Source organism: Staurois parvus, unplaced genomic scaffold (genome assembly GCF_062004578.1).
Source record: "Staurois parvus isolate SC_StPar_1 unplaced genomic scaffold, SC_StPar_1.0 ptg000648l, whole genome shotgun sequence".
Lineage (NCBI taxonomy): Eukaryota > Metazoa > Chordata > Amphibia > Anura > Ranidae > Staurois > Staurois parvus.
Window position 1 is genome coordinate 2,581,672 of NW_028318444.1, and position 22,105 is coordinate 2,603,776.

Genomic DNA, 22,105 nt, shown 5'->3' on the forward strand with positions numbered 1-22,105 from the left:
TGATTTTTTTAAAATCAATTGTTTATTTAAAACCTTAAAAGTACAAAACCATAGAGAAAGTAAAAAATCATCGATATATAGCTGGTGGTGAACCAACATATTACAAGTTTGCCAGTGTAATAGTAAAGAAATTCACTATTGATTTACGCCATTGTATATCTTCTTGAAGAGGTAGCACACCTATTTTTCATTTGTTAACAGTTAACTAATGTCAAGGGAGATGCAGGTGTACTCTGGATCCCAACAGTATTGTTGTAAAATGTCTAACAAATGAGATGAATCTCTGATGTAGGTGGGTAAAGAGGTGCCAATATTTTGGAGGAAGAAGTCGATATGTTGGGAGATGCCATTGGTGAGTCTACTACATCGGCGATAATTGAATGGCCCGTTGGATGTTGAGGATCCTTATGTATTTTTGGAATATTATAACATAATGGAGTGTTTTAAAAATCTCTGATAAAGAAGGACCACTTGGTCTTATTGATAATGCCCTCATTGTATACTTCTATAATCATGCTACGTAGTTTGTTTAAAGTCAAATTTGAGTTATTGAAGGTTTCACTCGTTCAAAATCAAATGAGGGGGCAATCTGTTTTGTCTTTTACTTTTATTATAATAAACTGGTTTATTGTGTAAGATCCTTTGTGCTTCTTTGTTCCTTGCTGACTTTCTCTGAAAGTAGAAGTACATGCCCTATGACATCTGCTTTACACCATTTTTGTTATTATGTTATGATTACTTTTGTGCAATAATCAATTACTTTAATCTCATTCCCAAATCTAAAACAATACAAATCTATTAACTCCTAAGTATTAGGACAGCTACATGGCCTTTACATAGTTCTTAGATATTAGTAAGCACAACTAGGTGAAGCAGCTGTCACCATTACATAGTGTAATAGATTTACTACTGAGCAAAGGCAAAGTTGGAAGATAATCTGGTATTAACTTCAGAATGAAAAGTGAAAGTAACTTACTCATAAAGACGCTTTGCTGCCATTTAAAAAACCAGCAGTTGAAAAAAGGGTGCAAGCAAGAAACATGCTAGTATTGTAGGGCATTTCAAATGGATTATTTCTTCCTATCAGATATCTTAATGGATTATAAAATTGGAACCTAGCACTGCGGATGGACAAAAGACAACCAAGGTGAAGGTAATAGTTTCCTAAGGAACCATCTTATAGCATTGCCTTAATTTTACAAAGTAAGAGATTACAATTAGCATATTATATATTTGCATTTCAAGAATATATGATTTGATATTGTGTATTTATAGAACATATTTAGTTTGGGCTGTTTTTGCAATGCATGTACTTGTCACTAAAAGCTAACGTGTGATATAACATTGCCTTATCTGATGAATCGAGCATACTCACTTATTAGAATAATACTGTATTTCATAATTCAAATCTTTGAAGATCGTTATAACATGTACAAGAGAGTAAGATATCAAGAGATTGAGGGAACACAGTCACTTTCACTTTTACAGTAATAGCTGCCAACAATCATCTTCCAAGATCACCATTTCTTTATTATTTTTATTTTGATTAAAGAAATATTTAGAATTATTGATTCAAATTGTGCACAATAAGCAAATGCTGCTTGGATGTTTCTAGACTAATAGGCTAATATATTTATACAGTCCGTGCTTGTGTTTGTTATTAGTCACAGCAATGTCCGCACCTTCACCTTGCATCACTATGATTTGGAATCGAATCAAGCTTTATGTACATGCATTTACATGCAAATACTAAAACATATACCTTTCTGGAACAACATGAAACTTAGAAAAAAACATTTAGTTTCTTACGGTTTATTTTTCAGTTCTCATTTATAAAGTGACTTGCTTGGTAAACATGAAAATTATATATGTAGACACATTTCCAACAGATTTCAAGGAAAGATCAAAGATCCAGGGGTGTTTATTGCTATCACCAGATACCTGGCCCACTGGAGCTTTATCCTAGACCTATGCATATATTTTCAAGCTTGATACACAAAATGATCATTATATCTTTTAAAGTGGTAGTAACCCTTCTGGAGAAAAAAACAAAACAATGCCCAACTGCGGGTTTAGGTCCTAATGTACTAGTATGCACTGCATACTAGTACATTAGGACAGATTTACCTGTACACGGAGCCCTCCAGTGTTACGCAGTCATGGCTCCCAGCACCGCCATCTTCACCCAGTCTCAATTCCAGGTTTGTGGGCTCCGACCATATGAATGGCTGGAGCTGCAATGATGTTACACCTACGTACGTGTGTGGCAGCCCTTGGCTGCGACATGGAGCTCTGAAGGTTTGGCACGCTATGCTGTCCCTTCAGAGAGCATGCATCGGTGACGGTACCAGCTGCATGCTGTGTGAATATCTCCTAAACGGTGCATAGTTAGGAGATATTCACCGTACCTACAGGTAAGCCTTATTATAGGTACAACTTACAAAGTGGACTTTACTTCCATTTTAAGGGGAAAGAGAGTTGATTGAAAATTGGTAACAGAGAGTTTCCAGAATGTCTGACAGATCTTGGGGACTTCTACAAGCTTTTATCTCATCTAGGTGTTCATTATCCCTGCACTACTCAATGATCACCATCAATACTTCAATCATTGGCAGAGCTGAACACACGGGAAAATCTGAACAGTATGCAACATTAGGTTTAAGAGTTATATAAAGAGGCAGCTTTATAAACAAGTAACAACTGCCATTTGCATTTACATTCCAGTTCACATGACGCAGCCATTGGAATGCCATGATGTTACTATATTTGGTAATATAACAGGGACAGATAAGAGTAAGCATAGTTTCCTTCACGCTAAAAGACCAGTAAGCCTGTATACAAGACATACTAATATCATAGCCGTACAGAACTCGAAATACTTGGAATTTACTCATATGTCCCAGTTTTTTACCCAGCAAAGAATGGAATTTGGGCAGAATGGACAGCACAGTGGCTAAATAGTTAGCACTTCCGCCTGGCAGTACCAGGGTCGTTGGCTTGAATCCCAACCATGGCACCACCTGCCTGGAGTTTGCATGTTCTCCCTGTGCCTGCGTGGGTTTCCTCCGGGTACTCCGGTTTCCTCCCACACTCCAAAGACTTGCTGGTAGGTTAATTGGATCCTGTCTAAATTGGCCCTAGTATTTGAATGTAAGGTAGGGACTTTAGATTGTACTCCCCTTGAGGACTGATGTGAATGTACAACATATATGTAAAGCTCTGGGTAAATTGACGGTGCTATATAAGTACCTGTAATAAAATAATAAATGATGGTAGCATTGCTAAAAATGGGTAGAGAATAAACTAGAGGACATGGTCATTTTTATTTGTACCTACAGGTAAGCTTATAATCTTACCTGTAGGTAAAATGAATATCTCCTAAATGTGCACTGTTTAGGAGATATTCTACAGAGCGGCATAACCGTGCCGTTCCTTCAGAGCTGTGTACCATGGCCTAAACTCCCACGCCCATGCATCATTGACAGCTCAGCCATACCAGCAGCTGCAGCCCGGGAACCCAGAAGAACGAGTAAAGATGGAAGCCCTATCAGAGGTGACACAGCACCACTGGAGGGCTTTGTTTTAAGGTAATTTTCACATAATGTGCTAGATACAATGCATACTAGCACATTATGCTATTACCTTGCGAAGGGAAGCTTTTTTTTTTTTTTTTTTTTTAACAAGTTTACTACCACTTTAAAACTTAGGATGTTATGAAATGTGAATGACTCCTTATTACTAGGTCATTCTTGCAAAACAACATGATGGAAGGAACATCTATGAGTCACAAGGCTTTAGCCATATAGGAGGGGAAGCTGTGGTCTTTTTATAATTTTGCATTATAAGGTCTAGAAGTGGGTGTGATCTGATGTATTTTAATAACTGTAAGAGTTTAATTGTCTATATACATTGCTTACTCTATATTTATAGTTTAAAGATATTTATGCTAATGGGGATGTCCATAATTGCCTATTGCATATGCATATGGGATACCTGCTTAGAAATGCTAGAAAACAGTTTGTATGAATATTTGTTCTTATCTCAGCAGTCAAAAGTTGCCATGCATTGATCGAAACTTGTCCTGTTCAGCAGGGCCCAGCTGAATTTTGATACATGTATGGACAGGGAGGTTGTACAGAAGTCGATCTACCAATTGTCTTCTGTACAACCAGCCTCATGGGTTTCCCCGCTCAATTAGTGCCGCAGGCTATAGCCAGCAGCTCTGATCAGTATATTCTGAAGCCTTTTCTAATGTCTTTTCTGCCCAAGCCATCTCAAAAAGTGTTTCTCTCTCACTTACCTAGTCCATATTTCATCATGCACTGCCTTACTGCAACACAAAATAGGGCGCGTTTCATTTCTCTGGACCAAACCGCCCTCATCTGTATAGCACCACTTTTTTCCTACAGCTTCCATTACAGTGGCCATACACAGTACAATTTGATTGTATAATCTCCTTTAGATATACCTTCAGCTATGTAGTGCAAAGGCCTGCCTGATTTGATACAAGTTAATTAGATTTTTCAGGCGCATCCTCCTATTGCATTGTTTTGGTACAGAAAAGAAATTGCACAGATTGTATAGTGTATGGCCTGCTTTGTACAAGGGAAGGAGTTCAATGGAGACACTCAGTGGTCATTGTTTTCGTGTAAACATTCAATTTCAGGCCTCCCTTTATACCTAGCATAGTGTAAATGCATGTTTTTTTGTTGCGTATATTCCCAGAACATGCATAGGGCAGCCCATTGATTTCAATGGGCTGCATTACATGCTGCAAAGTAGCTCATGGGACATTTTGGAATATTGCAGTTTGCATGTTTTTTTTACTGTGCATTTCCTTGTATTTGTCATGCATTTTTTCATGTGGCAAAACCCGTTTGCTTCCATGTTTAGGGTACCTCAAACAATTGCTGGACCTGAAAGCGCAAGTGGCCAAACACTGGACCTGAAAACGCAAGGTGGCCAAACACTGGACAATCTGATTGTACAATCTCCTTTAGATTTACCAAAACTATATAATAGGAGGACACACCATCTATCCAATCACTCTGAATCTAACTGCACTGCATAGTTGATGGTGGATCTAAAGGATAAAGTACAATCAAATTGCATAGTGTATGGTGAGCTTTACAGTCTTCCCGACACATACTTCTCCTGTTTTCAGTACTGCAGCTCTTCTTCACATAGGCTGTTATGTGATCGTTCAGCTCCTGCACACTCTTTCAAATGAACGATCTTTGCAAAGAGAAGGTAATGTACAAAGCAATCAATCAGCAGAGAAAGAAAAGTACAGAGGTTAGCAGGATCAATATCCTGGAGGGGGGAGGGAAGGTGAAGGGTGTTTGTTATGAGGTCAGCTGCTGAAGTGAGGAAGGTTTAGATTGTCTTTCAACTTTTTATTGCATGTGGGAGATTTCTCCTCTCTCCAGACTGCAATTTTATACCTTTCATCCATTGACATCGGATATCAGTGGAATTAAGATGAGGCCTAAGTGTATTATTCAAAGTCATTCTCTTTCATACATAAAGTACACTAACCTTGTAAAACATTCATTGCGGCTAAGGCAACTGTTATAAAGACAATGCAACTATAGTGATTAAATATTAAAATGTAACTCAATGTACTAGAGTTCTATTTTAATGTTGTTGATCCTTCTCATAGAAACTTAAAAAAGTACTGAAGTCTTCTCATCTGGAAGCAAGCTGCCATTCACCTTTATAGCTCCTTTCTGACCATCAGCTGTTGTAAAGTTCCTCACTATATATTCTCAGTTCCAGGTTAGCCTTATCCCAGTTTCCTCTGTCTACCTATATATCTGATATCTATCTCTAGTAACAAGAGGGAAGAAATTTTCAGCCAAAAGTGCTAGGTGAAGGAATGTATTTATGGAATCAGGACACAGACAATTTTTTCATGCCACATGGTATTTGCACAGCAGTTTTTCAAATGCAGTTTTTATAGAAAAAGACACTTTAGTGAATAAAAAAAACAAAACAAAACAATATATACACCAATTTTTTTGTAAAATATGAAAAAGGATGTTATGGTGAGAAAATAGATACCTAACATGTCACGCTTTAAAATAGTGCACACTTGTGGAATGGCGACAAACTACGGTACCTATAAATCTCCATAGGCGACACTTTAAACAATTTTACAGGTTATCTGTTTAGAGTTACAGAGGAAGTCTAGAACTACAATTATTGCTCTAGCTCTAACGATTGCGGCGATACCTTACATGTGTGCTGAGTTTCATATGCATGCATGATTTACATAAGCATTCGCTTCTACATATGAGCATGTGGGATGGGGAAGCTTAACAAAATTTTTTTTTTTTTTTTTTTACACTGTCATTTTATTTTATTTTCCCATTACAAGGAATGTAAATAGAAATATACATGACAGGTCCTCTTTAAGAAGAGATTTGGGGTAAAAAAAAACCCAAACCTATTCTTTACCTTTAAAAGCAAAACATCAAAAAACTTTTTTTTTTAACTTTTGCTTTAAAAAAGAAAAAAATTTGTTTACTTCCAGTCATGACATCACTCCAGTCCTCCATCATGATAGAAGAAATCAAACACAATAGAGTCTTTCATCGCCACGGTCTTGAGGAGGCCGCACCGTCAGATCACCTCACAGGCTGGCCGGAGTTAACAGTAAGCCTGAGAAACACCTTGGTGAGCACCAGGGGGGAGGGGGACGGGGTCCCTTTCCTCCGCTACAGAAAGTGATCCAGTGGCTCAAGAACTGCTAGGGCCACTTTCATGTGGAAGCGGGCTGTACACAAAGAAAAAAACAAAAAAACAGTACCGGGGTTATGGCTGGTTTCTTCAGCTATAACCCCGGTAGACTTGAAAGCCGAACCATTTATATAAGTATTGTGGTCTTCAAAGGGTTAAAGGAGAAGTACAGTCAAAGCTGTCAGGTGACTAAAAGTCTCTCTGCTCACAATTACATAGTTAGTCTGGCTGAAAAAAGACAAAAGTCCATCCAGTTCAACCATAGAAAAAAAAAAAACGTCCCAACTACAGAAGTTAAACTAACAGGTCTATAATTACTTGGTAAAGATTTTGACCCCTTTTTAAATATTGGCTCAACATGGGCCATCCGCCAATCCAGTGGTACTATGCCAGTCATTAAAAAGTCCCTAAAAATTAGAAACAATGGCTTTGAAATGACAGAGCTCAATTCTTTAAGGACCCATGGGTGTATGCCATCCGGTCTAGGTGCTTTATTCACCTTTATACTGTCTAAATATTTTTGTATCATATCAATTGTGAGCCAATGTGGATCATCTGGAGGTGTGTCAATACCATGCCCATTATGGACAAGAGCTCCCCCATGCTCCTTTGTATACACAGAGCTGAAGAAGGTATTAAATAAATTTGCCTTCTCTTTATCCCCAGTCACCCACTCTACATTATTTTGTAAAGTGCCTACATGCTCGGACCGGACCTTTTTACTATTAATATATTTGAAGAATTTTTTGGAGTTAGTCCTGCTGTCTTTTGCAATCTGTTGTTTTCAATTTTTGCAGCCTTTATTTCCTTTTTGCATATTCTGTTATATTCTTTGTAATGTTTAAACGATGATAGCGTTTCTTCATTTTTATATTGAATAAAAGCTCTTTTCTTATTATCTATAGCCTTTTTAACTTTGTCCGTAAGCCACATAGGTTTGATTTTTAGCCTTTTAAACTTGTTGCCCATGGGAATATATTTTGCAGTGTGTTCACATACAGTCTTTTTGAAGAACTCCCATTTCTGTGTTGTGTTCATCAATGCCAATATACCCTCCCAGTCTAAGTCTTGGAGAGCAGCTCTCAGCCTTGGAAAATACCTCTCTTGAAATTGAGCGGTTTTATTTTTCCCATATGTGCTTGCTGTTTACAGCGAACAAACAAAATCATGTTATGGTTACTGCTACCCAGATATTCTTTTATATGGACATTCGTAATAAGCTCTGCATGGTTTGAGATTACCAGGTCCAGCAAAGCATCATTCCTAGTAGGGGCCTCTGTGAACTGTACCATAAAATTGTCCTGTAGTAGGTTTAAAATTTTTTGCCCTTTAACTGTTTCTGCAATGGTGGTGAGTGTCACAAATGTGCGCAACAGAGACTGACGCAGACTCCATCTTGCTAAAGGTATCCATTTCTCCCTCATCCTTCTCCTTCCCCCTCCCTTCCTGAGAGGCACAGTGACAGATGTGTGTGTGTTAAAAGTGTCACAGGCCAGATCCCAACAGGGAGCCACGTGGTGCCGTACTGTCCAAAGAACCTGTGTAATTTCACATCTCGTAAAAAGATAACGGAGCCTTCCCAGGAGTTCAAGGCATTCCCAAGAAGATGGAAAGTTGTGGACCAGAATATGAATTATGAAAGATGTGGGCTCCAGCTTAGGGTTCCGCCTGACGATCCCTCCCTAAACAGGGGATTGGTCTCTTACTTCAGAACCACCCCCTGCTGAGAAACTTTAAAGCAGGCTGTCAAGCCTAAGAGAAGTTTGAGTTGAAAACATCTCCCAATTTTAACATCAGGAAGAACGGTCTGGATAAAAGCGCACAGATGTGTCCCAAAGGAAATAAGTGAATGGTATATGTCAACTATGATTGGTGGGGAAAAAACTCACTGCTGCCATGGTAAAAACACATCGGTTTGTGGGAGGTATGAACAGGAGCCAGGCGCTGTGTAGTTTTGTGATAGAAATAATACACCTTGTATGGAGGTGTGTCTTTAATAAGTCATATGGTAAAACAATAATAAATAACCAGCCTGTGGCTTTAGGAAGCCAGGTTCCAAGATGGACGGCCCGTCCGCTCAGAGGGAAGCAGTGGAGTAGAATGCCTGTCAGTGCAGGGACCACGTTTACCCGACGTCCCAGCGTCCTGGATGACGTCACCACGATGTGGAGAGACAGAGGGGGGGAACTCTTGCTGGAGCCGCAGCTTTAGAAGGAAGAGGCCGGTTGCTGGGACAACATGTTTCACGCGCATGCGCTTTGTCAAGTCTGTGAAAAAGTCCAGCAATCGGCCATTTTATAGGAGACCTGCACGGCAGAAGGGGCCGGCTTAACAACCAAGGGGATAATCAAGAGCAGACGGCTCGTCTCAAAACAGGATCAGATTGCAATTGAAATATGAAAACACATTATAAGGACAGGAACAAAGTGTGATTAAAACCTAAATATGACCATATTAAAAACCTTTTGGGCTTAATTGTGTCAAAATGGCATGTGCAAGATTATCAAGGGGGGGAAAAAAAAAAAAAAAAAAAAAAAACAAAAAAACAATGGGGGGGAAGGCTGCTTAATGAAGCTTCATTAGCCAGCTGGATAAGTTCACATCTCAAAAACATTGCTGACAGCAATAAAACACAGGAATGGTGGGAAAGATTGTCAATAATCCTATTCATATCTATAATAGTGAATAGGAAAATTATCATTATATTGGTGCTAATAATATTCATAAATATAATAAAACTACATACATATTTTATAAAACAAACTTGCATAGGTATATATAATAAAACAATATAATGAAAAAATAAAATATACACACACATATATATATATATACATACATATACATTAAAAAAAAAAAAAAAAAAAAAAATATATATATATATATATATATATATATATATATATATATATATATATATATATATATATATATATATATATATATATATATATATATATATATATATATATATATATATATACACACACACACATACATACATGTGGTAATAAACAGGAAAAAAAAAAATTATAAATACATTTCAGTAATTACTCTTATGGACCGAATAAACAGAGTGGTATTAGATATATAAAATATGAAAAATAATGTATAAAATATCAAAGATAATAATCATGTAATAATAGTGATGTGTGTTTTATTATAAAATATATGGAGAACCCTAAGTTACCACTTAGATGATACTATGTACTTCAAGGTCCTCATTAAGGCCATTCGGTACCATAGATCCAAATTTATAGATCCAAAAGGTTTCCCTTTTACATAGGAGGGCTAACCTCTCATTGTCAGTAAGGGTTCCTTTGGGAATGTGTTCTATGGCCATCACTTCTAGGACACTAAAATTCTTGTTGTGATGGCAAAGAAAATGCCTAGGGACACTGTATTTGTCACATCCATCTTTTATGAGCCTTCTATGTTCTCCAATGCGTTTACGTAGAGGACGTATTGTGCGGCCCACATATATCAATTTACAGGGACATGTGAGCACATAAACCACATGATCTGTGGCACAAGTAATAAAATGTCGAATGTCATAAGAGATCCCTTTCGGATCAGTAATTTCTGATTTACCATGGGTGATAAATTGGCATGTCAAGCAACCTTTCTTTTTACATTTGTAAATACCAACTCTGTTATCGAAAAAGGAACAAATGTCCTGTTTGTTTTGAGAGGACATGGACAGTTTACTGGGAGCTAGAATATTTTTGAGTGTACGGGCTTTTCTGAATGTGACCTGGGGAGCAGATGGAAGACTGGGTGCCAGACGGGGATCAAGTTGCAAAATGTGCCAATGTTTTCGTATAATCTTGGTAATCTTACGATATGCCGTATTATAACCAGTTACAAACCTAACGGAGTTTGACTGGTCATGGGCACGTGTTTTTGTAGTGGCTGAGTTTTTGCCATGTTTGGTGAAAGCCTCATTAATGAGTGTAGGGGGGTAACCTTTTTCACAGAATTTGGCAGACAATTCGGTGCCCAATTCCTTATAATCATTGAGTTTAGAACAATTTCTTTTAAGTCGCTGGAATTGGCCACTCGGAATGTTGTTTTTCCATGCCGGGTGGTGACAGCTTGAATAGTGAAGATATGAGTTACCACTGGTGGGTTTGGTGTGATTTGTGGTATGAATAGTGTCACCCTCAAATGATAAAACTAAGTCTAAAAAAATTATACTAATAGGATCAAACACGTGAGTGAATGATAAACCAAACTTGTTGGAATTACAATGCAGTACGAAAGGTAAAAACGTGTCAAGAGCACCATCCCAGATTAAAATAATATCATCAATATATCTTCCAAAGAAGACAATATGTTGGGCAAAGGGGTTGTTTGACCATATAAATTCTTTCTCCCAGAGGCCCATAGTTAGATTAGCGTAACATGGAGCAAAATTTGCCCCCATAGCTGTGCCGTTTATTTGCAAGTAAAACTGATTTAAAAAGGTAAAATAATTATGTTGTAAACAGAATTCCGTGCAATCAATAATAAAATTAGCCTGAACGGAGTTCATGTGGGCATCTGATGATAAAAAGTGTTGAAGGGCAGACAAACCTACTCTGTGGGGGATGGACGTGTAGAGTGACGACACATCCAATGATGCCCAATGGTATCCTGATTGCCATCTATATTTGCTTAAAACCTCTATAATGTGACTAGAGTCCCTGATGAACGATGGCAATTCCATGACTATTGGTTGAAGGAAAAAGTCAATATATTTGGACAGGCCATTAATAAAACTATTAGTGCTGGCTACTATAGGACGCCCAGGGGGATTAGTAATGGATTTATGGATCTTGGGAAGGTGATAAAAATAGGGTGTACTACACACTGTAGGAAATAAAAATGATTTTTCTCTTTTATTGATTACTCCGTTATTGAAAGCAGTGTCAATCAATATTTTGAGTGCTTTCTGGTACTCGGATAAAGGGTCTTCTTTCAATTTCTGATAGGTGCTAGAGTCGGACAGGAGACGGGTGGATTCTTTTATGTAGTCTGAGGTGTGTTGTATTACTAGGCTACCACCCTTGTCCGCTTGTCTGATAGTAAGATTTTTGTTGAGTTCCAAATTTTTCAGGGCTTTGAGTTCCGAGTTTGTCAGGTTTCGGCTGGTTGCCGGAACATCGCATAGAGTCAAAAGATCTCTATAGACCACTTGGTAGAAAGTTTCAATGTAGGGCCCTTTTGATTGTACTGGGTAAAATGTGGATTTGGGTCTAAAATGAGTATGTGTAATGTCAGGGTCAAGAAAAATGGGGGGGGATCTCAAAATTTTGAAAATGACTTTCAGACCATAGTTCCTCTAAAATTTGAATAAGTTCTATATCTTCATCTTGAAAGGAAGAATTTATAGATGGAGTGTGTAGTACAGTGGATGGTTGTGGATCATTCGAAAAATGACGTTTTATAGTAAGAGATCGAATAAACCGATTTAGATCCTGAAATAATTTAAATTTATTGGGGCCTATAGCTGGTGAAAAGCTTAAGCCCTTTTGCAGTAAGGATACCTCGACATCAGAAAAAATATAAGAGGAGAGATTAAAAATTTTTATTGTGCTGTGAAATTTGGTTGTTCTATTCTCTCTTTCTTTTTTAGCCTGATGTCTTTTTCCGCTTCGTCTGCCTCGTCTAATTTTCGTTTTTCTTTTAGGGTCCCCATTGGGAGAGTCTCTAAAAAAACAAGGGATGGGGGGTTATTCTCGATGGATGTTGGAATAGTAGTACCATTGTTTAAAAAAGAATCTAAGTCTTTGGAGAGCGGGCTATATCGATTGTGAGTGGGTATGGAAAAAGGATTACCTGATGGATCTGTGTTGTTCTGTGTAGTAAAAGGTATGTCAAGGGGCTGGGAAGAGGGTGTGTTGGGTTCTATCTCTATGGTAGGGAGAAGGGTAGTGGAAAGATTCACTGAATTAGCAGAGACTAAATGAGGTGGTGTGGTGGGTTTGGGTTGAGTAATTGATGTGGACAGGTTGTTAGGCATGTGGTGAGATGTCTGAACTAACGAGTGGGTAAGGGAAGAGGGTTTAAAGAACTGTCTATTGGGTTTGCGCTTATTATAATTGTGTCCTGGTTTGGGCTTGGGATGGTGATTGTCACGAGTGACAGTACTCTTGGTAAGCTTTTTCCATGAAAAAATACGACCTATTTTATAGTCGTCAATGTCTCTTTCTAGTTTTCCAATTTTTTTGGAAACTATCTGATCCTCATTTTTCAATACATTGGAATCTAGTACTTCACGCCACTTGGAATAGAGGCAAGATGAACTGTATTCCTTGACTATAGTCTCTTTTTCTAGGACTTTCGTTTCAGCATATTGGAGTTTGCGCTCTCTTTGTTGTATAATAATTTTTATCCATTTCATAGTGCAAAATTCTGAGATAAGGCCCCAGTCCTTTTTAAGGTCATCATCTAGGAAACTACATTGTTTTTTAATACGTAGACCTCTCGGGGTGATACCTAACTCCAGATATTTTTTGAGAAAAGAAAGATCCCACCATTGAATATTTTCAAATTGTTTAGCGTATTGTAATTGGAAAAAAGCCCTCCTCATATCAGTTTCATAACTCTCCGTGTGGGGGGGTCTATTGTTATCTCCATTGGATAGTGATTTATCATATAATTGTTTTTTCTCTGATTCCTCATGTGGGTTAAGTTGGAACCGGTCAAAAATAGATTGGAATCTAGTGATCCTATCTTTGGTCATTATAATAAACAAAAAAAAGGGGGGGGGGGTAAAAATTTGAAAAAATGGGGGGGGGGGGTTAAAAAAAAAAAAATATTATTGCTGGAATATAAGGTAAGGATGTGAGGGATGGAAGATGCAATGTGATCCTGTGGGAGAGGCTAATTATGCATCAAACGTTAGAAATACAAAAAAAGTTCATAATACATGAATGAGTGTCAATAAGTCCAATATGATCAATTAGTGATAGTTCCTCTATATTAAGTCAATATGGTAGCTGAATCCTGTGTTGGTAAGTATAATCTTGGTGTTGTGGAAACCAATGTCCATAAAGGGCTTGATTGTAGCTCATACGATATTGTAGTAGTTAACCCGCCTATGGCGGACAAATGTAGACCCACTTGATGTAAGACTCACAGTAATCCCGGTGGACACAGTGCTGCTATGATAATTCAAGCCACTCTGTGGCATAAAACTGGAAGAACGGTCTGGATAAAAGCGCACAGATGTGTCCCAAAAGGAAATAAGTGAATGGTATATGTCAACTATGATTGGTGGGGAAAAAACTCACTGCTGCCATGGTAAAAACACATCGGTTTGTGGGAGGTATGAACAGGAGCCAGGCGCTGTGTAGTTTTGTGATAGAAATAATACACCTTGTATGGAGGTGTGTCTTTAATAAGTCATATGGTAAAACAATAATAAATAACCAGCCTGTGGCTTTATGAAGCCAGGTTCCAAGATGGACGGCCCGTCCGCTCAGAGGGAAGCAGTGGAGTAGAATGCCTGTCAGTGCAGGGACCACGTTTACCCGACGTCCCAGCGTCCTGGATGACGGCCCCTTCTGCCGTGCAGGTCTCCTATAAAATGGCCGATTGCTGGACTTTTCACAGACTTGACAAAGCGCATGCGCGCGAAACATGTTGTCCCAGCAACCGGCCTCTTCCTTCTAAAGCTGCGGCTCCAGCAAGAGTTCCCCCCCTCTGTCTCTCCACATTGTGGTGACGTCATCCAGGACGCTGGGACGTCGGGTAAACGTGGTCCCTGCACTGACAGGCATTCTACTCCACTGCTTCCCTCTGAGCGGACGGGCCGTCCATCTTGGAACCTGGCTTCCTAAAGCCACAGGCTGGTTATTTATTATTGTTTTACCATATGACTTATTAAAGACACACCTCCATACAAGGTGTATTATTTCTATCACAATTTTAACATCAATATACCACCTGGGGAGACCTATGCCTTTCGCTCTGAAACGTGATCTACTTACATCCAAGGCTTAATGGCAAGTAACTTAACCCTTTAACTTCTCCGTTATCTCTTTGCTGTGCTGTGTTGTTTTCTGTACATATACATATATATATTAGTTACATCTTCTCTGTAAATATTTTTATTGCACCTGTTTGACCCTTTTAGTAATAAATCTTTCTTTCTGAAAGTGTTGAACTGTTTCTATAGCTCTTAATTGCAATTTACAAATCCCCGCCTTTAAAGAGATGCTACTGTTTGTTTTAACCCTCTGTATAACAGGCCTGTGTGATGACCGTGTTATGCAGTCGATTATATCAACCATTATAGTGTTATAGCGGAACACCGAGTTTCCTCTTTCTCTGATTAAAAAGGAGGTGGTGGCAGTGTGAAGGGGTTAATTGTGCAATTAACCTGACCCAGTAACAATCGATTCAGGCTCCTGGCACATCGATCGGTATGCATTAGCTGGAAAATCGTTGTGCAGGGTGCAGCTGGGTGTGGCATTGTTACGCACGTCACATCGCGGTTTTAGATCGGCTAGCCCTTCAGTCACGAGTTTGGGTGAGAAGGTCTGGGGTCTGATGCCGCGATTGTGACAGTGAGAACTCAACAATCAGCGCTCATGTGATCGCTGAGTTCTCACACTTAGACCGGCGAGGGACAGATGCAGGATCTACCTAGGCAAGTATAATTTGGGGAAAAGAAAACCCCAAATGTCTCTTATAATGGTAGGGGTGAAGCTTTGCTGATTTCCATCATCCAATTATGTGCAAGCAAAATGCATTTAAAAAAAAATATTTTCCTTGTATGTGATCCAGTATTCTTTGCAAAGTGAAAATTCAGCACATTCACTAAGTTCTATGGAAAATTCCCCTGCAATGTACAATTTCCCTTTCAAAATAAACAAACTATTTGCGTTTAGTATACCAACCCAATGGAATCTAGGAATACTACAAAAACAGACCTTGGTGCACCGTGTCAAAAAACACTAAGACACAAGAAGGGTTGTATAAGTGAAGAATATAGGAAATCTTGGGTCTCATTAAGACCAAATAAATCATACCTCCCACCTTTCTGAGATCAGAACGAGGGACACCTCTTAGCAAAAGTATGTAGGCATAGGACACGCCCGTCCTACAAGAAAATTACACACAAAAAATTGTTGGTTAAACCCACAAGTAGTTTTTAGACCATTACTATTCCTTTAGTCCTCATTCACAGTGGTGTATTTAGGTTTTGTGCTGCCCTAGGCATCACAAAAATTGTCTGCCCCCACAGACACCAACCAACACCCCTGCCCCCCACCTGGGAGAACCTTCCATTACCCCCTTACCCTGGTGATAGGGAGAAAGACACTCATCTTCAAGAGCTCCAGACATCCCTGAGAACGAGAGTCAGGCTCTTCATACAGCATCAAGCAACCTCTCTTGGATCCCACTTGGTTCCCATGGTGTGCATGTCCCTTCTATCATTCCTTCTTCTGGTGGGAGGTGCTGCCCCCCTGAAAAATGCCACCCTAGGCAAGTGCCTTGTTTGCCATGTGATAAATACATCCCCGCTCATGCCCACTGGATGTTTTTACAGCTGCTGTTTTTTTCTACAGCCAGTAAACTCCCCGGCATGTTATCCTATGCACACATAGACTGTAATCAACATTTTCTGGCATGGTCGTTTTTGACTGGGTTTCTAGTGAGAGTTTTTTAGCTGCAAGCTAAAAAAAACTGTAAGCTGAAAAAAAGAGCTGAAAAAAACCCCAGGTCTGGTGGGTTTCTAGAGGAGTTTTTTAGCTGTAAAAACTCACCAATGCTGAAAAATGCGGTAAAACGCGGCAATCCAGAGCTTTTGTACTTTTTTAAAAACACAAAAAAAAAAAAAAACACAAACATGGAAAAATGCCACTAAATGCTAATACAAAAACACTAAAAAACCAGCGTGATTAAAACACCCAGTGTGCACGGAGCCTAATATTGACTATGGAAATATCCAAAGGCAGCAATTTAGAAATTGGATGAAAGGTTTAGCACTATAAAATACCCTTTGGTAGTGAATTTTATGTACAACTCTATAGATCAGACCAAAATGAGGGACAAATGAGGAAAGAGGGACTTTATTTCAAATGAGGGATAGTCCCTTGAAGTCAGGGACAGTTGGGAGCTATGGATAAACTGTCGTGCATTTTGCAGCATTTTCCAGTGCATCCATGAACATATAGTAAAGAAATCCATTGAAATCAGAGGGGTCTGTTTACACCAATATTTTGAATTTAAAGCAAAATGTGGCTTGGCCATATAGAAAACTGTTCCATGTTTTAGGTAAGGAAGGTAGTGGCCTACTGAGTAATGAGATGGGTTTTACAAAGATGGAAATATGAAGCAATTATAAAAAGAAGGATGGAGCAGGTGATGCTTTGTATAAAATATGATTCACTGATGTTGCCCTAGTCATGGCATTCAATGATACCATTACATCAGCTTCATTCATCCTTCTGGTTATAGATATTGAAAAGGCTTGGAGGCAATGGTTACAAAAATGTGATTAAGGTTAGTTTTTTTCACTGAAGGGGGGTACACTAATCTGTGAAAAATGCTAATCTAGCCCAAGGCTATTTCTGTGTGGAAGAGGCACTCCTTTCACTTACAAGTTGTGCAACAGATATTAATGTTGCTGGTGATAAATGTCTACATCAAATGCTTGTTAAATCTTACTATAACTATGATCTGTTCAGCAAAACATCTCTTGTTTGAACTTGTAGGCCCAGTGGTTGTGGCAAAAATGAACACATACTAGATTTTTCCATGTATGATATGAAAAATTTGATAATATCTTGCTCTTAGTTACAGTGCAGTCACAAATATTATTGAGATTTGCTACTGTTTAAATCATTATTTTAATACAGTCATGGAAGGTCAAAAGTATTTGTGAGATTTATGGAAGTAAATATTATTATTATACAGTATTTATATAGCGCCAAAGGGTTTGCTCAGCGCTGTACAATAGCGAGGGGGACAGAACATGAGACAATACAGTAACAATACAATACACGAGGGGTTCGAGGGCCCTGCTCTTTCGAGCTTAAAATCTAGGAGGGAGGGGATAGTGGTACAGGAGGAAGTGGCTGTGGGGGAAGGAGTGGTGGGAGGAGTGGAGGAGATCGGTTGTTAGGTGAGGTTGGGGTAGGCTTCCCTGAAGAAATGTGTTTTCAGGGAGCACCTGAAGGTGAGGAGGGTAGGTGACAGTCTGATGGATTGGGGTAGGGCGTTCCAGAGGATGGGGGAAGCCCTGGAGAAGTCCTGCAGTCGGGCGTGGGAGGAGGAGACCAGGGAGCTAGAGAGTAGGAGATCCTGTGAGGAGCGAAGGGCACGGGTAGGGTGGTATTTGGGTATCAGGTCAGTTAGGTAGTTTGGGGCGGTGTTGTGAATGGCTTTGTAGGTCAGAGTTAGTAATTTGAATTTGATGCACTGGGCAATCGGGAATGAAGGGATTGGCAGAGGGGGTGGCAGATGTGGAGCGGTTGGTGAGGTGGATGAGTCTAGCCGATGAGTTCAGGATAGACTGGAGTGGGGATAGCATTTGTTTGGGTAGGCCAGCGAGAAGGGAGTTGCAGTAGTCCAGGCGTGAGATGAGGGAGTGTACGAGTTGTTTAGTAGTGTCTTGGGTGAGGAATGTACGTATCTTGGAAATGTTGCGGAGGTGGAGCCTGCATGACTTTGATAGTGATTGCACATGAGGTTGGAAGGAAAGGTTTGAGTCCAGAGTGACACCCAGGACTTTGGCGTGTGGGGTGGGATTGATGGTGGCGTTGTTAGTCGTGATGGAGAGGATGGGGGGGGGGGCGGGCTGGGGGGAAAACCAGGAGCTCAGTTTTGGACAGGTTTAACTTGAGGAAATGGAGCGACATCCAGTCTGATAAATATGATAATGTCTGATTATCTATCGGTTGACCTGGATGGACTTGCGTCTGTTTTGAGTCTGACTAGCTATGTAACTATGTAATGTAAAACACCAAAGTCTTAGTGGTGAAGTATATAACCTGTACCATGTATTTTTAATTTTAGATTATACAGGATTTATATAGCGCCAGCAGTTGGCGCAGCGCTTTACAAAATGAAGGCAGACATTACAGTTACAATACAATTTGGTACAAGAGGATCAGAGGGCCACATGTAGCCTATTAATATGGATCTAGCTAATCAATATATTGATATTTAACTCCTGGTAATGATGTTAGTGTCACTACTACAATCACACAGTAGATGGAATGATGAGCTGGCTTTCTTCACCTCTGTCATTTGCCACTGGCTACTGAAAGGATGTGGGCAGCCAGAAGGAGATAGTGACTTCTGAAGTCAGTTCTGGGTCTAAAAGTAAGAAAAGGCAGCAAAAAGGATTAGGCTGCTGTTTTTGAATTTGGCTACCACTTCATATTTCTTGCACAGGTATTACAACAATCTCCTTTTACGAAAAGACTTTTGCACATTACATAGTTGCCAGAGTTAAGAGGGACACCTTTAGGTTCAGTTCACACTATAAATTGAACAGGAATGTGCAGCGCATTCCTATTCGATTCACATCCGATTCAGTGTGGTGCGATTTGAGCCCATTAATTGAGTTCAAATGCACTATTTTTGAAAATGCAATGCAACCGAGTCACATAGCACATTTATACCATGCAATCCAGTGCAGGAAAACACACTGCATTTGCAACCTGAGTTTTGGATGTCGTTAACTTTACATTGACACCCACTGCAGATCATAACTGCAGTGCGCTTTGAAAATGGTGTAGGAAACACGCTCAGATCACCAGTTTTCTGTACTACATTCCAGTGTAAACCTAGCCTAAAGGGTTTTGAAAACTAAAATGTGGTGCACAAAGCATGTGGCAAAAAAATGGACATGGTCAGTAAAGTAGATGTGACTTAGTTTGGAGTGTTGAACCTTTTCTTCTATGCTTTGGTATGTTTTGGACAAAATAGAGCCTGGGGTACATGGAGGAGAAAAAAATATTGTGCTGGATTCATTAAACAGAATCTGAGCCTACTCATTCTCTACACTTACATATTCCATGTAATGTTCCTTTGAAATTCACCATTCATATGTGGCGCTACCCCTGAAGGAGCCACTGGATCTCAGGCCTATTTCCCCCTAACAGCACCCACAGCCTGCATTTCTGCACACTTCCAAATGGGTCAATAAACAGGTCTGGGGGTTTTGTTTTTTAGTGTATGTTTTAGGAACGTTGAACTTGCGTGGGGAATGGGAATGCATAGGATATCCCGAACTGAAGAAACAATGTAGAACTATGTACAAATAGCTGAGGACCTGCTAAGTCTCTAGCTGCTCTAATTCTGTATTGCACAGTGGGAGTAGTAGTGCACAAACAAAAAGGAATAACAGAAAATTGTATGAAAGACACAGAACCTGGTGGTCTTGTACGGCACTTGGCTGCTCTAGTCCCAAGGTTTGAGAACCAGCACGCTCCTGGCTGTCTTGCAGTGCGCTTGGGCTACACTCCCAGACAAATGAGGTATTGCACTCCACTGTCCTCTTCCTCCCCTAGGGGTAATGGTTTTCCACTCACTCAGTCTCATAGGAAATTCCCAGGCTCCAAATTAGCTATTGTCTTGGCCTCTGCTGGACAGACTGCTTCTGGCTTTGCTGTGGGTCTGCAGCTGAGCTCAGGTGAGACTTAAGTTGGGTTAAATCCTGGAGCTCTCCTGTTCCTCTTCCCTCTCTCTGCTCCTCCCTAGGATCAAAGCTCCCAGCACAGTAGTCTCTTCAGTTGACCTGACCCTGGACCCTGCTCCCAGACTGCCAGGATTCAGAGTGTTTTTGAGTTACCTTCACACCTTCTGGGCATGCCTCCCCAGAGATTGGTGAAAGTTCTATAAATATTCAGGCTGCTAGCCCTGCTCTCCCTCTATGTTCTAGAACACTCCAGTAGATGGGGGAAGTAACAGGCCAGCAACCTGTGAAGCTCTGCACAGCCTCCTAACCAATTAACCCCTGCTCCTCTGCTTACAGAGGAGCTAAACTAAATTGTGCCTACACTTTAGCATCCTAGGGGGGTGCTACACATGGAATGCCTTGTATTTTTTCAGTAAGTACAAGGTTTCTTTGACTGGATGAAGTGGAGAAGAGGGAAAGTGATGCCACTATCATTGGCCCATCTTAAAAAGTCTTTGAGTGCATTTATGATTACAAAGAATTCAGGCGGACAGATTATCACAATAGTTCACTGGGATCGCAAACACACAAGATTCACCTCAACTCTAATGTAGACCTGAACCTCATCCCTAGTGGTAATATTGTGAATAAAATAAAATACATTTTTGCATTGGTGTCAGTAGAAGGAATATAGAGCTTGTTCATTGGTGTCAGTGAGAGTAAAATAAAACCCCATTCATACATTAGGGTCAGTGGGAATAAATTAAAGCCTAATTATGCATTGGTGTCAGTGGTTACTTACACAATTACATGAGAACTGCTGCTCTGCCTCTGACATCTTTTATTATTATTATACAGGATTTATATAGCGCCAACAGTTTGCTCAGCACTGTACATAATAATGGGAGACAGTACATGAATAATGGGAGACAGTACATTAGGTATTACAACAATCTCCTTTTACGAAAAGACTTTTGAAGATTACATAGTTGCCAGTGTTAAGAGGGACACCTTTAGGTTCAGTTCACACTATAAATTGAACAGGAATGTGCAGCGCATTCCTGTTCGATTCACATCTGATTCAGTGTGGTGCGATTTGAGCCCATTAATTGAGCTCAAATGCACTACTTTTGAAAATGCAATGAACCGAGTCACATAGCACATTTATACCATGCAATCCAGCACAGGAAAATGCACTGCATTTGCAATCTGAGTTTTGGATATCGTTAACTTTACATTGACACCCACTGCAGATCGTAACTGCAGTGCGCTTTGAAAACAGTGTAGGAAACACGTTCAGATCACCAGTTTTCTGTACTACATTCTAGTGAAAACCTAGCCTAAAGGGTTTTGAAAACTAAAATGTGGTGCACAAAGCATGTGGCTAAAAAATGGACATGGACATCTAAAACTGTACTGTGATTGTTGGGCAGGAGATCAGTCTGCCCGGAAATCAGTGCTGAAGATTGGCTGTTCATCCACTTAATAATTCATTCTCAGAGAGGGTGGCACTTGGGTAAGCTGAAATTATTCCTTCTGCCTGTATAAAATTATATTACAATTTAAATTAAAATTCAGGAGGATCTTCAGGAGCAGGGCTGGAGAGATAAAAAATGAGGGGTGTAGGGGCTGTAGAGACAGAAAAACAAGGAGGGGTTGCAGGGACGAACAAGGAGGGGAGACCTCCACAGGTTTATCTACTTTATCTGTTGTGTGGTATCGCAGAGCAGTGTGCATGTATAC

The 22,105-nt window shown here is 39.7% G+C and overlaps 1 long non-coding RNA gene across 2 annotated transcripts in view; it reads left to right on the forward strand.

Moving 5' to 3' along the window:
- Positions 1–1,014: 1,014 nt before the first annotated feature.
- LOC149448915 (uncharacterized) overlaps positions 1,015–22,105 on the forward strand; it is a 217,313-nt gene continuing 196,222 nt past the window's right edge. For both annotated transcript variants that reach the window (XR_016315474.1, XR_016315473.1), the window contains exon 1: positions 1,015–1,153. This is a non-coding gene — a long non-coding RNA (uncharacterized LOC149448915). The remainder of the gene's footprint in view (positions 1,154–22,105) is intronic.